Below are 17,391 nucleotides of genomic sequence, written 5' to 3' on the forward strand. Positions count from 1 at the left end.
TTTGTACCTGTTTAGAACTCACTCTAAATAACTGACATTATTTGGACAAACACATATTGGAATTTTGGGGATATTCACATTAGAAAAAATGATATTTGCTTGATATTGCTGCAAATAATGTGACAAATGTTCTACTGCCCATACTAAGCTTCCAGGGTGTTAAGATTTTCTTCAGAGGTTTTCCTTCACAAGAGAAATAACTATATTGACTGAAATTAATCTTATTATGTGGAACTTCCTTATTTAAGCATCTAAATAAGAAAAGTTGGGGGCTAAAAACATTCTTACCATCCTAAGCCTAATTTTTTTAGGGTTTTATAAAATTAGACTATACCATACAATTTAAAAGTGAAAGCCTTCAGATTATGCTTCTCGGGGAAAAGAATAACCTAAAATAAAATTTACGTTTACAATGTATGCCTTAAATGTCAGCTTCTAAATTAATAATTCAGAATTCCTTTAAAATTCACCCTTTGGATCATCTTAATGAGAACATTCATATTTGCAGAAACAAATCCGCATATAGTCAAGTAAGCTATTGTTACAGTGCTCTGGCTGTCATTGCCATTCTTTAAATACTTGGTATTGATACTGTTCTTTGACAGTGTTATCTAGAACAGGCTAATGTGAGTTTTAAAACTGGTTAATCCCAATTTTGGTTTATTTTGACACATTTCTTTCTTAGGTTACCAGTTTTGGAAGTCAGCTGAATTTGAAATGAAGTTTGATAACTTTTCCAGAAATGTTGATCTGAGTGTCTTAGACACCATGCGTACTGCAACTAAAAAGAGAAGTCTCTACTTTCTTGGCCAATATGAAAGCATACTGACAGAGAAAAGATAATATCACCACTAAGGCTGTGAAAATGCAGCATAATTCTGTAACTTTAAAGTAGCTTCAGGGAAGTGTCTGCCTCAACTGTGCAATACCAGAAACAGCTGTGGCTGCTTTAATGAGCTGCAGATAGGTGCTTGCTATGCTCCTCTTAAATGGGAAGGACCTCTTCCCGTTTAAATCTGAAGCACTGCACAATTCTAGTTGTTACCACATCCGCTTCATCACAGAAAATCTGATTTTCCACAGGCTGAGTTCATCTGATAAAGTCATGGTTTAACTTTGCTTTATTGAATAAGCAGCAGTTTGCTAGATTTTTCCCAAAATGCTAAACCATGTTTTATATATTATAAAGGCTGGATTCACACAACCTACTAAGTCAAAATCAAGCAAACTAAGTTATACATTAGTATGAAGTATGAACACCAGCCATAGAGCATTCTCCTCCAAGCTGTCTAGTATAAACAATGTTAATAAAAAATAGTCTGTTTTTTAATCTAACATAAAGCAAGGTATATATCACACGAGTAATTATCTGACTGGTTCTTTTAATTAAGAATTGTATTTAATTTCAGATGTGGGCATATCTAAATTTTTAAGGCACATTAGAAGTAGGATCTAAATCCTAGTGCAGAATTTTGAAATAAGCCTTAAAACTTTCTGTAGCTGGCTTCAAGGGAGAGTTCAGAGTACATTCACTATTTGTTCCATAGTGATTTTGAAGACATGCCTCACAGGGAGAAAGTGACCATTTATTTTAAAATGTTTTATGGATTACTAATGACAAGGCTGTTTATAGCATGACACAAATAAAACAAATAGAATTATTCAATTCAAAAAAAATGTTTGGTGAATTAGATGTTGCCATTGAAATGGCAACATCACAGCATTCCTTTGAAGTACCTCTAATATACTTGAGAGAGGAGAGTGGATAGAATCCAAAAATGACAGGAACATATGAAAAGGTGATGTAATAGCTTTGCAAGCTTTTGATCTACATCTGCACCAATAGGTGCCGAGGGACATATGGAGATTTAAATCTCCCAGGCAAGTGCAAAGCATTATGTTCTCAAAACAGTTGTGTTGCACGTTTTGAGCTCAATACAAAATGTTCATGCTCTGGTAGTTTTGTTTCAAGCCTTGGTCATTTGAAGCAGCGTCGTTCGGAGTGTTCTCATTATAATAAATAATTTCCAACACATGCCATTTTAATCTCAAAATGGGTAATTTTGATTGTTGCCATTCCAAATGCTGGAACATTCTAGTATTTGCTTTGGGGCTGGAACAAAACACTCATTGAAGTTTGTTCCAATGGACAGTTTAGAACTCCAGTAGACCATTGAAGGAGGTTTTGAGCATAAAACAAAACACATTTTCTGATTCATGCAAACTCTTAGAATCTTCTAGTTTCTGTCTTTAGTTTGGATCTGTACAACATATTTTATCCAATCTGCTAATTCTGCAGATGCTTTTAAAAGAAATTGCCGCATCCTCATTGTTCATATCATGGAACAGGTGCTTGTGCGTGCATGCTCAGCAAAGTGTTGGGCTGGTCCCTCCCAAGCAAGAGTCATTAAGCCCTTCCCCCACAACTGCTTCTGTTATACCCTCCCACAGTCTGGAGATGGGGGATCTGTTTAGTTTCTGACACCATCTACTGAAGAGAAAATTCCTCTCCACATCTTTACTCAGGAAGAAGAGATTAAGAAAATTCTGCTTTAGTTTTTTTGCTCTTCTGAGGCTAGCAGAGTGGTCAGGATGACTAAATTTCCCATCATAAAAAAAAAAAATGTGAGTCTTGCAAACTATTCTTCTCAAACCCAAATCACACCTAATGTTCCAGGCATAAATGCACATCCAGACACACACACAATATACGTAGAACAAAAGAGAAATAAGGCTATAAAGAAACATCCCAGATAGATCCTTTTTTTTAAAAGGTCCAAAGTGACATTTTGATAGCTGAAAATACAAATAATCTGGTAGCTCTAATAATAAAAGTCAAGGAGCACTGTGAAAAAATGGAACTACAAGTAGTCCTTGGGTTACAATGGCAGTTGTGACCAGAATTTCCATTGCTAACCAATGTGATCATTAAGTGTGATATCAATGTGACCACATCGCTTAGTGACAGCGATCCCATCAGTCCCTGTTGCCATCATTAAGCAAGAACTATGTGGGTTGTTAAGCAAGGACCTCACATGACCACAATGTATGAAGAGGCAGGAATCCAAAAGCACTTGCTTACACCGCTGAAACTATGTTGTAGGCAAGCAGGCTGGCAGGCGAGAGCTGTGGGTGTGTGGGTGCTATGGAGTACAGGTGGGTATGTGGGTGCTGTAGAGTGTGGGCAAGTGGGTGTCATGGGTTGGCACTACGAAGTGCGGGCAGGTGCTATGGAGTATCAGACCCCCTTGCTGACCAGGCACTCCTCAGGGGAAAAAGCAATGAAAGCAACTTGCAATCTCCTGCCAGCTTCCCCACTGACTTTGGGAAGGTCACAAGTGATGATAATGTGACTACAGGACACTGCAATTGTCATAATTGTGAGCCAGTTGCCAAGTACCTGAATTGCGATCACATGACCATGGGGACGCTGCAATGGCCACAACTTTGAGGACTGGTCATAAGTCCTCATTCAGCGCCATCATAACTTTGAACGGTTGCTGAACAAGTGATTGTAACTTGACTACTTGCAAGGTTAAATATAAAGAAGACCAAACAAATTACAACAGGTACGGCAATCATCCTTAGAACTGACTATGAAGTTACTGAAGTGGTGCATAGTTTCTGCCTTTTAGGATCAACTATCAGCAGTAAAGGAACCAGCACAATGTAAACTAGCACTTGATAGATATAGTATCAATGAAGGCCTTGGAAAAGATATTCAGATGCCATAATGTATCTGTACTTAAAAAGATCAAAATCATGCAGGCAATGGTTCTTCCTGGGACACTCTATGGAAGCAAAAGTTGGACTTTGAAGAAGCAGTATAGAAAGAATAATGATGCTTTTGAACTTTGGTGTTGGCAAAGACTTCTGACCATAGATAGCCAAGAAAACAAACAAATCAATCATGGAACAAATCAATCCAGAACTGTCATTCAAGACACAAATGACTAGACTCACATTATCATATTTTGGGCACATTATGCAAAAATGTAGCTCTCTGATGAAGTCTTTAATGCTGGGAAAGGTGAAAGGAAAGAGAACAACCAGCTACAAGGTGGATGTGCTCAAATACAGCAATGATGGATACACTACTGGAAAGCCTAAAGGGGACAGATCATCTTGGAGAGAGTTTATCCATGTGGTTGCTAAGAGTTGATGCTGATTTGATGGCACATAATCAATTTACCATCTATCTCCACATTTCTTTGGATGATTCCTTCCCTCTAATTCTCCAACCCTTCTTCAGGTTAGAGTGTGTATTTTACCTGGCAGAAGTCAGACTAGGGGAGAAGTCAGTAATGGAAGGCAAAAAAGCAAAGTCCCTTCTCCTTTAAAAGCTCACCTGAGAGATGAGGAAAATGTTCACCTCCTGATTGGTTGGTCAGAGTTTAGATTTTCTGGGATTTGCCACTCTTTGCCCACTATTTAAACTGGAAGGTTTTAGTGTGATTGAGTAACTCTTTCATATGTGATCCTCTTTGATCATTTTTTTCTTCCCCTTCATTATAATTCATGATAAATAATGATTAACCTAAAATAAATAGAACTGGAGTAATAAGCTGGCATGTCATGCTGAGGAGGCAATCCCACTCACCCAGACTGGGTAATTGCTGGCTGTTCTGCCACATCTTCTGTGTTTTCTCTTTTAATACTTAATTGATTCAGAGGCAGAACTTTTAAGGAAGATTACAGCAGGGAGGAAGGGAGCTAATCCTGCTGTAACTTAACTTTGAAAAATTCCCCCGCATGGTAATTAAGCTTTTAAAATGTGTCTAATACTGCTATTGATCATGAGGTGCTAAAATGTGTAGTTCAACAGAGTTGAAGCACCCCAGTTACACAAAGGAAATGTGAGATAATGTAAGCTTTGTGACATCAATGTTTCTTTTTCTTTTGTCCTTCTGTAATTTTTTTAGGCTTCCTATTCATCTCCCATGTTCACATCCATTTCAAATAAAGAATTGGACGTACTAATAATTTGAAACATATGGTTTTGCAAAACAGTGAAAAACCTTCATATTGTACAACCATAAAAAAGGCCATTTGTGGTGGCAAGGTGGAAGACCATTGTTATTTCGAGGAGTTCAGGTGACATAATTTGATTTCTCCTGCCCACATTAAGAAAGCTCACTCTGAGTTGTCATAATGTTTAGTTGGCTTGTTTTTCACTTTTACTTAGAAGGGGGAGGGGGGAGGGAAACCCTCAGGATTGTTTAGGTTAAGCACTAGCTTATCTATACAGTTCCCAGGCTCTTGATTCACATGATGAGCAGGTATAACATCTGGTCAAGGTCACTTTCAGAGCCCCTGACTCCAAAACAGAGTCTTGGGATTGCACTTTGAGAAAAAGCCCTGGCCTTGCCCCTGGAATTTGGAGCATGGACACAGGCCTTGGAACGAGGCACTATGTTATCTAAGCCATCTTGGGATCGTCCTGCTGTCGCCTTCTGCTAGCTCCTGACAGTAGAGGAAGAGTTTTAGCATCTTGCTTGGGATGTTATGCTTTTATAATATGCTTATGTATTTCTGTTTAATTCTACCTGCTAATTCTTATATTCCTGTTTAAATCTGTTTGCTAGAGTTAGCAATAAAGCTTAAAATATCCTCACCTACTGGTGTGTTCCTTGTCTCTGGATCTAAAAGAACTAAAAGAAGCAATTGCCTGGGCACCTGGCCGGTGCTTTGACAATTGGCAAAACACCATTATAAGGATAGGAAGCAAAGCCAACACATAGAAGTGTATAACTGAGTCCCCTAAAAACTTTGAGTTTATTTAATATGAGAGAAGCAGAACTGTTTTAAATATATGACAGGAATAACTGAATTAACTATATTTAAATTATTTAATTTTAATTCAATGAATATTTACTTATTTACTTCAAGATTTATAAGGCCAGCCAACTCAGACAGTGTGACTCTGGGTGGCATACAATATAAATGCGCAAGAAATCAAAAAGAAAGCCATCTAACAACAAACAAGCAATATATAGATACAAAATCGAAAATGTAAAATGACAACCAAGCACACTACAAAACAATCTCAGAGGGGACTCCCACTCAACCGACCCCGAATGCCTGGAGGAAGAGCCAGGTCTTAAGGGCTTTCCTAAAGGCAAGGAGAGTTGGGGCCTGTCTGTATTGGTGGGGGGGAGGGGAGATCATTCCAGAGAGCAGGCAAATTAAATAAAATTAAATAATTAAAAATAAATTGAATATAAATGTTCAAGAGTAGCGCCTTGCTCAGGAAAGTTAAGTATCTCTGCATTGCACTATATAAACTAATTCATTATATATACACACACTGATAATATAGTAAAAATTCCTAAAGACCCACTGACACAACAATGGTTTACTTGACATGCTCTGATTCTGATCTACATAGAGGTTCTCTATAGTCATTCAGCCAACATGATCCCATGTACAATTCATTTCTGATTAGCTATGTTAGTCGCCTGACAATGAAATCAAAACTAATTCTGAGTGTAAGACTGAGATGAAATATATTAGGCATGCTATCATTTTCTTTACAAAGAGGTTACTTCAGAGTAACATTTCTTTCTGAGCTGCAAACATGTATTTCTGAGCAGCTTTAATATGTCAGCCTAATAGGCTCTCTGTGTGGTTGTGTTCATGAATTCTGTATTGAAACAGTTTTTATGTGGTCTTTAAATATGGAACAGCGTGTTTTTCTAATTTTCTTTTATAGAGGAAAATACCGTTTCATAATGGTCCGCTGACAATTATAATTCATCTGTTTAATAAGGTTCAGGCATTTGAAAATTAAGACTAATCAGAATAGTTTTCATTTAGTTATTTGCAACACAAGGGAAGATATTTCCTTCAAAATACAGTTTTTAGTGTAACAAAGAGATCTAGCTTTGCTAATATATTTGCTAGTTATTGTAATACATCTAGGTTATGGTGAAAATGACTCAATTCTCCAAGGGACTTTTTCTAATACGGTATGAGATAATGACTAGACTCTAGCTTTAGAAAGCCCAGCTAGCTTTCTGTCCTAAGAAAGAACCAGATTTTTTTCAAGGAAGCCTGTTGAGCAGGGCTTCACTGAGTCTGACATGTGGAAGAAATACACAGTCAAAACTATGACTGTACAATTCTTCATTTCTGTGTTCATTTGGAAGTATGTCTTGTTGAATTAAATTGAGCTTAAATCTGAACAGATACATATAAGAGAAGTAGCTTATATGGTGCCATCCAGATGGTGATGATGATTTAAATTTAGATGCTGCCAATTCCAATGACTCCACATGCCTTACAGTTAAAAAATAGAAAAAACAATAAAGAGAAAATCTGGTGTATCTGAACAATTACATCCCATATATCAAAAACACAACCAACAAGAGTCCATAAGCACCCTACCCCAAGGCCTAGGAAGTCAGCCAAGTTTTTAAAGACTCCTGGAATGAGATATAATTCCAGAGGGTAGCAGCAGAGAACGCATGCTTCCTGAGTCCTAATGGATGGTGTTGTTCAATTGAAGGGACCCAAAGAGTAGCAGTATTGTATGTTTGTATAATTGTATCCCTTGGATCCTTGTCCTGAGATGACTCTTTCGATGACTGGTTGTTTTAGATCATGACTTGCCACTGGCTAGTCTAATTAGGGCTGGTGGAATTTGTCTAATATTTCTGGAAGGCACCATTCTCTGTAACGTTATATAGAATTTTTTACTATTATATGAAATTCATCCTCATCTATCAGTAAGTGCTTACCATATTTCCTTGAAAGAGACTAATGTTGTCTGTGGAATATGCAAGCTAATCATAAGATGAGGCTTACAGCATTGGCACTCCCAACAAATTCCTATTCTTCATCATATTGTAGTGGAACTATATTGTCACTGGATTTCTTTCAAAAAGAAAAATTATTTGCTTATTTGAGCATAGACAGGTCTAAAATGTGAGCAGGGTGCAGCGTTTAGTCTACGTTATTTTATGTTTGTAAAAAAAAAGGAAGGGAAGGGAAGGGAAGGAAGGGAAGGGAAGGGGAAAAAATCCCAGAGTTGTCTTTCTTTTATTTCAGTAGAAAATAGAGTTGCAGTTTCCTAGTTTTTCCAGCATGCCAGCATGTTCTTTTTCTTTCTTCCTGCTAATAGCAGTTATTATGGTAAAATATTTCTCTAAACCTGCTCCCCTCCTCAACCCTTATGTTAGTGAGTGGCTAAAGGTGTCTCTATATTGCCTAACAAAGCCATGGTGTAATATGGTTCTATCCTCTTAGCCTGCAAGACATAGATGCCATGATATTGCTGCTTTCTTATCTTTAATTCACATGTCCTTGTCAAAACAGCCATGCAGTCAACTAAGTTTGAGGTGGTTCTGTTGTTTGACAAACTATTGTGGTTAATCATTCCCTTTATGTGAAAAAAACATTTTTATTGTTGCTGTGATTGTGAAATCTGGACAGCCAGGTTGGTGTAGCGGTTAAGGCACCAGGCTAGAAACCAGGAGATCTAGTCCCACCTTAGGCATGAAGCCAGCTGGGTGACCTTGGGCCAGTCACTCTCTCTCAGCCCTAGGAAGCAGGCAATGGAAAACTCCTACTGAAATCTTGCCAAGAAAAGTGCAGGAACTAATCCAGGCAGTTACCAGAAGTGAACACTGATTCGAAAGCACCAACCCGTCCCCTTTGAAAATGTCAGTGCATCTAAAGGCAAGGATCCAAATTAAAAATAAAACTGCACAAATATACAGTTTCGCGTGTAGCTTTTTGTGCCTCAAATAGCTTAATATAGCTATTAAGAAGTGTAGACATTTTCCACATTTTTTTAAAAAAATGTAGGACTACAGAATATTTTCATATGCTTTTTACAGAACAGAACTTTTAAAAAAATTATTTGACAGAAATTGGGAATCACTACTGTTTCCTTTATTAAATATGTATCAAGAAATCCATGTTGCCCTGCTTGAAACCCAAAACATACATGTGAAGTAACTCTGTAATCATGTCATAACTGGTTTATTTATGGCATTCTTGGTTATCTCAGTAAGTATGTGAAACCAAAAGATATATATTAAAGGCAACATGGGGTCTGGGGTGGCAATGTGAATGATTACTGATATATTATTTATTTATTTACTATATGTTGTTTGCTTTGCTGTAGTTGTCTACGGGAAAAATTGGTTTCAGTGGATTTGAAGTGAGGATGATCATGAAATTGTTCCTTGTTATGTAAAAATACAGGCTTTTCAATTTCAGCTCCTTATCTTAATGCACACATCACACACATACAGACATTTGCATAAGTACTCTAACCATCAACTCCAATTCCCCATTATATCTTCAGGGTACTCCATATCTAAACAGAAGATTACCTAATTTATTTTCTTAAAAAAAGATGAGCACAGATCAATAGACCCATCAACTTATTATATAAATTAGTTAGGGACCCATGAACAATGCCAAAAGAGAGAGCAAGAAGCTGCAGATCTATGCACATTTTCCCAGGTGTATGGTTGATGACTCCAAAAAAGAGCTTGAAAACTTTGGGATTGTAATAAAAGGGTCTGTTGCTTTGGAGGCCAACTCACACCATGTAAACTGAACATGCAGCTGGGTTTTATTAATAATACTAATACATGGCATAGTATAGGTAAGCAGGCAGGTTCTCCGAAGATGCAAAATTAAATATTAGAAGTTCATAGGTAAGGTGATGCTTAAAATGATGACGCAAGATAGTAGGAGAAACAAAACAGAAAGGTTGATTAACTCCCTACTCAGACACATGGTGGCAATATTTCAGAAGAAAATTAAGAAATTGTTTGGTTGTGTCCATGAAGTTACCAGAAGTCAAGCTCAATTCAAAGAAGACTTTACGCATTATATCTGTTTGCCCAAATGTCTATCACACAGTGTAATTTACTAGGTGTTGTCTCCAATGAGTTGGTCCTAGCTAAGGACCTAAGAGCAATGGAGGTATCATCACAAAATGGATGCTCTTCCACATTGATTGATTGATTATGTGCCATCAAGTCATTGTCGACTCAGCGACCACATGGATTTTCTCCATGACAATCTGTCTTTAACCTGGTCTTTTAGGTCTTCCAGCACAGTACTCATTGCCACTGTAACTGAGTCCATCTAGCTTCCTGCTGGTCATCCTCTTCTCTTTCCTACCACCATTTCCACCATTTAAGCCTTCTCTAGGGAGCTCTTCTGCATAGGGTAATTTTGCAAAAATATGCTAACACTTTACTACTGCTGCTACTGCTACTTTGTTTCCTCCCTCTTCTCAATAACGTTCTTTATTATGTCCCTATTAATGCCTATTGAGCATGAGCCAGTCACATTTAAGCACTGGAATTTAAAACTGCTTATCTAGAAGTGACTGTGTGTTTTCTACATCATAAGAGGGTAAACAGTTATGAAAACAGGAGAATGCACTATATATATATATATATATATCATTGCATTGTTTCAAGTAAGTATTCCAGGCCAGATAGTGTATCTATGGGAACTTTAAAGAAAACTTTCTGGGCCTCATAGGGGACAGAGCTAAGATAGTATTTGAAACATCACAAGTAACTACTTATTTATTTGTTCATGACCCTTTACTCTGTGATGAAGCATACAATTTGCTTGCAAAAGATCCAGGTTTAGTCACTGATCACCAGTAGATCAAGGAATGCGTTCTGCCTAAAACTCTAGAGGACTATTACCAATCACTGTAGACCATACCAGATGGATAATGCTCTTACTTGTAACAGCATAACTTCTAAGGATATTTTCATATTTATTCATTTGCTTATTTGATTTATATTCTGCCTTTCTATTCAAAAGAGTACTTGAGGCATACATTACATTCATGAAAGACATTCCTGCATGGAGTAAAGAATTGGGGCCTTCCAGTCCTAGTCTATCATTCATGATTAACCTGCCATCTTCGCATTTGGAACACTGATGTTTGAAGAGGACTCTTTCTGTATGAGCTCATGAGAAGGGGGTTCTCTCATTATATTTATGTTCAGTTCATAGGCACCAAGAGTAGAGCTAGCCTCAAAATATGTATTTATATTTTCAATTTATTTATTTATATTTCAAATTTAGTCACCACCCATCTCACAGAACAGTGACTCTTAATATTGCATTAGAGGGCACACTTCCATTCCTTGATATATGTAGGAATCCTTTTAATGTGTATTACATATAAAGTGAGTTCAAATGGACACACATGATAAGATTTGGCACAAAAGGAATTCCTAAGTTTCTCACAAAGAAAACTGCACTGGAATTGGTTATCTCCAGTTATATGCTATGGTAACTTTCACAAACTGTTTGATTCGATCCGTAATAGTATTCAAAGTGCTCTTCAGTTGGGAAGCAGATTATTAGAAAATGATACAATCATCATGGACTTTTACCACTTTCAGTAAAGTGATGAAGTAGTGCCTGGTTGCAATAATAAACTCAAGCATGGCCAACAAATTGAAACATCAAATGCCCAACTTGGGGTATTTTGTCTCACATTAAAGGCCCAAGTGGCTTCTGTGGCATGAAAACTCTTTCAACAGCTAAGGCTGGAGCATCAATTATTGCTTTGCTACAGTAATCTGTTCCTAGTAACTTCTAATTTAGATTAGTGCAATTCATTATAAACAGGGTTGCCCTTGAAGACAGTTCAGAAACTTCAGTTAGTACAAAATGTTGTGTAGAGGAGAAAATAAACCTAGCAAACAAAATGGAGGTGCACCCTTTTCTTCCCTGTCCTTTGGACATGACCAGGGTCAAAACCCAGTTCATCTCTTTGCTTAACCTCATGAGACCCAAACTGACCCTCCCTACCCCCAGACAAAGCCCTCCCTGCAATCCCATATAAGCCAAAGAATAGAAGCCTCCTCATCAGCTCACAGCAGAGTCCTTATAAGAAAACTGAAATCCAGAGAAACCCCAGCCTTCCATCTCTATCAGTGATGACCTCAGCTTCCATCTCCTTTAACAATGGACTTCTGCAGCTCTGCTGCCCTCCAGAAAGGCCCATTTTGCCTAACAATAGATCTAACCCCAGGTACATTGACAAGGACCTGCCTACCTTCCCCAAACTGGCCAGCAAATCAGATCCCTAGGATTTCCCTTTGCTTTTCCATTGATCAGGGTCCCTTTTTGTTGTAAAGCAGACACCCAATGATCATTGCAATACAACATGGTTCTCCTCCTCAGTGTTGTGCTCCTTCTACAGAAGGCATCTGTGACAATTGTGGCAAGAGCATTATCTAGAGTTGGGTGATATGAGCACATCACTCCAGCTCTTTATGACTTGTCACTGTTTCTGAGTTCACTTCTGGTGTTAATTTAAATTGCTGATATTAACCAATACATTTCTTCAGGGTATGGGGTCACAATATTTAATGGAACTCCTCTTCCTGTATATTTCTACTCATACCTAAGATCCCCTTCAGGTAACCTGTTTTGGGTATGCATCCATATGAAATGTGTTGACTGGCTACTCAAGAATGAATCTTTTCAATGGCAGGCTCCTGACTTTGAAAGACTTTTCCCAACGAGGTCTGCCTGGTGCCAGGCAAATACATTTTTATTTTCCCAGGACTTTTAATAAAGTGTTAATGCTTTTGAGATTCTTTTTAACATTTCATTGTTGCATCTGCTGTTTTTAAATTGCTTTACTATTTATTGTACTGCTTACTTTATTTCAGCCTGTTTACAAAAATGGTCACCTCTCTCTCTATATTTTCCATGTAAGGGAAATGCCAGAATAGGGAAAGGGGAGATATAGTGTTAGCTTCTACCTAGAGAATAATTATTTCCCATTACAATACTTTTGGGCAGGATGTCAAAACAACTTGTCAGAGGGTGCTCCTGTATTTTTAGTGCAGTTTTACATTTGTATATCTATTATAAGAAAGGCAAGAATGGGAATGAAGTATTTAAAACTGTAGCAAACAGTAAAGCTGTGTGGTAAGCTACACAGAATCCAAGTTGTAGATTTATCTGACATTTATTACAACTGGAATTAGTATATTTTAAATTGTACATGTGGCTTTTCTGTCCATAACCAGATATTCATTGAACTAAAAGACATCAGAGCACACTCAAGTCTAAATCCCAAAATCTACTCTTTTATAAACTGTCACATAATCCAAAGTCTTCTTTCATTTAGCAGTCTCTGTTCCCTTCGATTCCAGTGGCTGACAGCTATTGGAAAAATAACTGATTAATGTTACCTGGGGACATCATATTGGCTCTACAGGGCCAATTTACAGCATAAAATACTTGATTTAGTTCATTAATATGTAAATCTTCAGGATATAAAAGGCAAACTTGACAGACTAATAAGAAAATATTTGAATATCAGATTGTTTAAATGTAAGTTGTACAGGGAATTACATTTTTAAAAGCTGTTCTCTGATATCAGTATTATGTGAATTCTATCATAATGAATGGCGGGCAAGTGGATGGCAATCCTTAGCTTGTGTATCAATTTGTAGTAGCCTAGTGAATTACCAAAAAGAAAAAAAAGGGGGGGGTCCCCTTGAATTGACCTGCTTTTTCTCAATCTGTCCCTGATACTTCTCTTGAATTCCAAAGCATAGGCTGCTCTGAAGGAAAAACAAGCCCAAAGCCCCGATACATTTATGCAGTTATTTCTTATCCCTTGGTATGTGGCCATTGTGACCTCTCTGAAGACATGGAGATGAAGAAAAAAATGGAGAAAATTAGAAGGGGTGGGGGAAGCCTCTAAAAATAGACTTAAAGACTGGAAAAAGCCAGAACAATTTCCCCCCCCCGAGTTTTTCTGTTCCTCACTCCAGTAGGGTTTCACATCTTTAGGCCACTCGGTGGAAACCTTGGACATTCAAAAGGCTATATTTTCATCAGTTTTCTCCAACCTGTTTCCTTTATATTTTATCAGGCTAATGCTCTTGATATCCCCAGTTGTTACAGCCACTCATTAAGGATGGGAGAGATAGTCCAGAATATCAGGATAGGATCAGATTGCTCTTTTCTGATGAATGTCAGTGGACTACAAACTGGTCAGGATATTCCAGACCCCATAAAACCTGTGAAGCTAGACCAGTTCATCAATCTGGCCAATTTATCTTGAATTTACATATGCTACCCAATTAATGTTTTGCCTGCTACAGATTCTGCTATTTAGAGCCCTGGAAAATTATTATTCTACATTATAGCAAGAGCCACCCTGAATATGGGAATCTTGCCAATGCAGTTGCCTTCCATATGTGGAAAGATATTTGAATGATGATGGGGGCAGATTGATTCTTTTCCACTCTCCCTAGGATGGTATGCAGATGGTATGGTAATGCACACTGCTCTGGGAAACTTAAAAGAATGAGGGGAAAAATAGAATAAATAATACTGAACAATATGTCACATTCTTATTATCTTCTCCTGTGATGGATAAAATAATTTGTGTATTTAATCATATGGATAATCTTGTATCATAAATGGGACTGCATAGACCTGTACAATGCTTGTGATAGAATATCATATGACTGTGGATTCTGCCCATTAACCCAAAAGCAAGCAGAGCTGCCACTGAACACTTCTCCTTTCACTTTTCCATGATTCCACATGGTACATAAAATATAATCTAAATATTCTAAACATAAAAGGGAAGGTCAGATAAATTTATCTGAGTTCAAGAAATGCTGGATGCCAAGAGAAAGGAGGAATTATTTTGTACAGGAATCTAAGTCTAGCTGGCTGAGAAAACAGTAAAAAAAATTATATATATATTTATATATTTATATAAATTTATATAAATATTTATATATATATATATATATATATATATATATATATATATAAATAAATATTCCCCTCTCACCCCTATGGGTGGTACGTGTCTTCTTCAATCTCGGGTCCTCTACCAGAGGCCTGGGAGTTTGAGGGTTCTGCGCAGTATCTTAGCTGTTCCTAGCACTGCGCTCTTCTGGACAGAGAGCTCTGATGTTGTTCCTGGGATCTGTTGGAGCCATTCTCCCAACTTAGGAGTTATGGCCCCGAGTGGTCCTACCACCACCGGCACCACTTTGGCCTTTACTTTCCACATCCTCTCTATTTCCTCCTTCAGGCCCTGGTACTTCTCCAGCTTCTCATGCTCCTTCTTCCTGAAGTTGCTGTCACTTGGCACTGCTACATCTATCACTACCGCTGTCTTCTGGTCTTTGTCTACTACCACGATGTCTAGTTGATTAGCCAGTACCTGCCTGTCCATCTGGATCTGGAAGTCCCACAGGATCTTAGCCCTGTTATTCTCCATGACCTTCTGTGGAATCTCCCATCTGGACTTGGGGGTGTCTAGCCCATACGCTGTGCAGATGTTCCTGTACACAATGCCAGCAACTTGGTTGTGCCGTTCAGTGTATGCTGTTCCTGCCTGCATCTTACACCCTAAGAATATATTATTCTCTTTGGAATAAAGAGAATATATATATATTCCAAATTCCTGAAAAGAAGTTAATGTAATGAAGTATTTGTTCTTTTAATTCATGCTCAGTCCTGGTTTATATCAGTGGTATTACAAAGGTGAGGATGCTGGAATACAGTCATGACTGACTGACATGCTCCAAGTAATATACCGTATTTTTCCGACTATAAGACGATACTTTTTTCTAAAATCCTTACGCTAAAAATTGAAGGGCGTCTTATGCAAGGAAGTAAGCCGAGGAGAGAACCGTGCGGTTGCAAAACTGCCCATACTTTGTCTCTGCAAACAGTCTTCCTCCTATTGCTAGCCTCCAATCACGAGTGAAATAGCTTGTCTCTGCAAACAGGCTTCCTCCAATCACAAGCCTCCAATCACGAGTGAAACTGCCCATACTGTCTCTGCAAACAGACTTCCTCCAATCACGAGCCTTATGTAACTGATGTCAGCTGATGCTGAACAAACCATTTGGAGGAAGTCTGTTTGCAGAGACAAGGTATCGGCAGTTTCACTCGTGACTGAATGTAATCAGTTATGCAAAAGAGCATGGAAATAGAGCTGCAGAGAGACGGTTTGGACCTCCTCCCACCAAGTGTATCAGGTAAATGTTACCTAATTACTAAATAAAAATGTGTTCTGCACTATTTTTAAAATATTGATTTCTTAATTTTGGGTTGGAAAAGTGGGGGTTGTCTTGTACATGGGGGCGTCTTATTGATGGAAAAATATGGTACTCTCTCTCTCTCTCTCTCTCTCGTTTTATGTATCACCAAAAAAGAAAGAAAGAAAGAAAGAAAGAAAGAAAGAAAGAAAGAAAGAAAAGAAAAAGAAAAAGAAAAAGAAAAAGAAAAAGAAAAAGAAAAAGAAAAAGAAAAAAAGAAAAAGAAATAGAAAAAGAAAAAGAAAAGAAAAAGAAAAGAAAAGAAAAAGAAAAGAAAACGCAAAAAAAATAGAAATATAAGCTCAAAAGTAAATGACTGCTCAAGAAAGCCCCATTTGTAGTTTTGAAGAATTATGTTGGTCACCCATGGAAGTGTAACTCATTTGTGTATCTGCAATAAGAATTACTTTTGCCTCCAAGTTTAATTAAAGATAATGATGAAATGCAAGTACATTTGCATATAACATCATCTTTATTTTAAATGAATTATTTTGGCCCTCAGCCATCTGGCCCATGCAAGCACATGAAATTCCTTTGTATTAGAAAAATAAATAAGCAGCTTGATCCTAAACACATTTACTTGGACACTTATCCCATTAGATATGCCAGTACTTACTTCCAAGTAAGAATGATTCAGACAGCATCTCCAATCAAAGCAAATTCCATTAACTTCAGACATGAGCACGCTGCCTTGCGAAACACACCTGCAGTTAGAAAGGAATGGCTATCATCATAGCTCAGTCAAAATAGTCTGAAGGTTTATTTTAATGCAAATGTTGATGGCATTTGACTTGGATATTTGAAAGATGTACACTAAATTGGTTATCTACTGGTATTTGCCCAATATGGGAGAATGATCATGGGGCATTTACCTTTCTTTTTCTTTCAGATCCAGCATTTGGTTGTGACAGGTCGTGAACAAAATGTTAAATAAGCAAACCTTTGGCAAGTCCACAATTGGCTTCTATTTAAACAATGAAGGAGATTGAAGCTGAAATTTGACTTAAATTGGCAGTGTATCCAGCATTATTTTAAGACTTAGGGAATGAACTAAAAGCCATTTTAAAAGCAAGTAATAGTTCCAATTTCCTGAAAATAAGTTAATGTGATGGAGTATTTGTTCTCTTAATCTATGTAAGCAAGCAAGCTTTGAAAGAGGAAGAGAAAATCTTATTTTTAATCAACTACAGATTTACAGACACTTTTTTATATTAAAAAAATTAAAAGAAAGCATATGCCCTATTATCTTAATGCTCTTCAGCCTTTTCCAAAGGCAGTAAATATATACTCATTCTTCCAT

This window comes from Python bivittatus, unplaced genomic scaffold (assembly GCF_059951505.1).
Source record: "Python bivittatus isolate LINGU-HERP-01145 unplaced genomic scaffold, Pbiv_v1 ctg000070_np1212, whole genome shotgun sequence".
In the NCBI taxonomy this organism is placed as follows: domain Eukaryota; kingdom Metazoa; phylum Chordata; class Lepidosauria; order Squamata; family Pythonidae; genus Python; species Python bivittatus.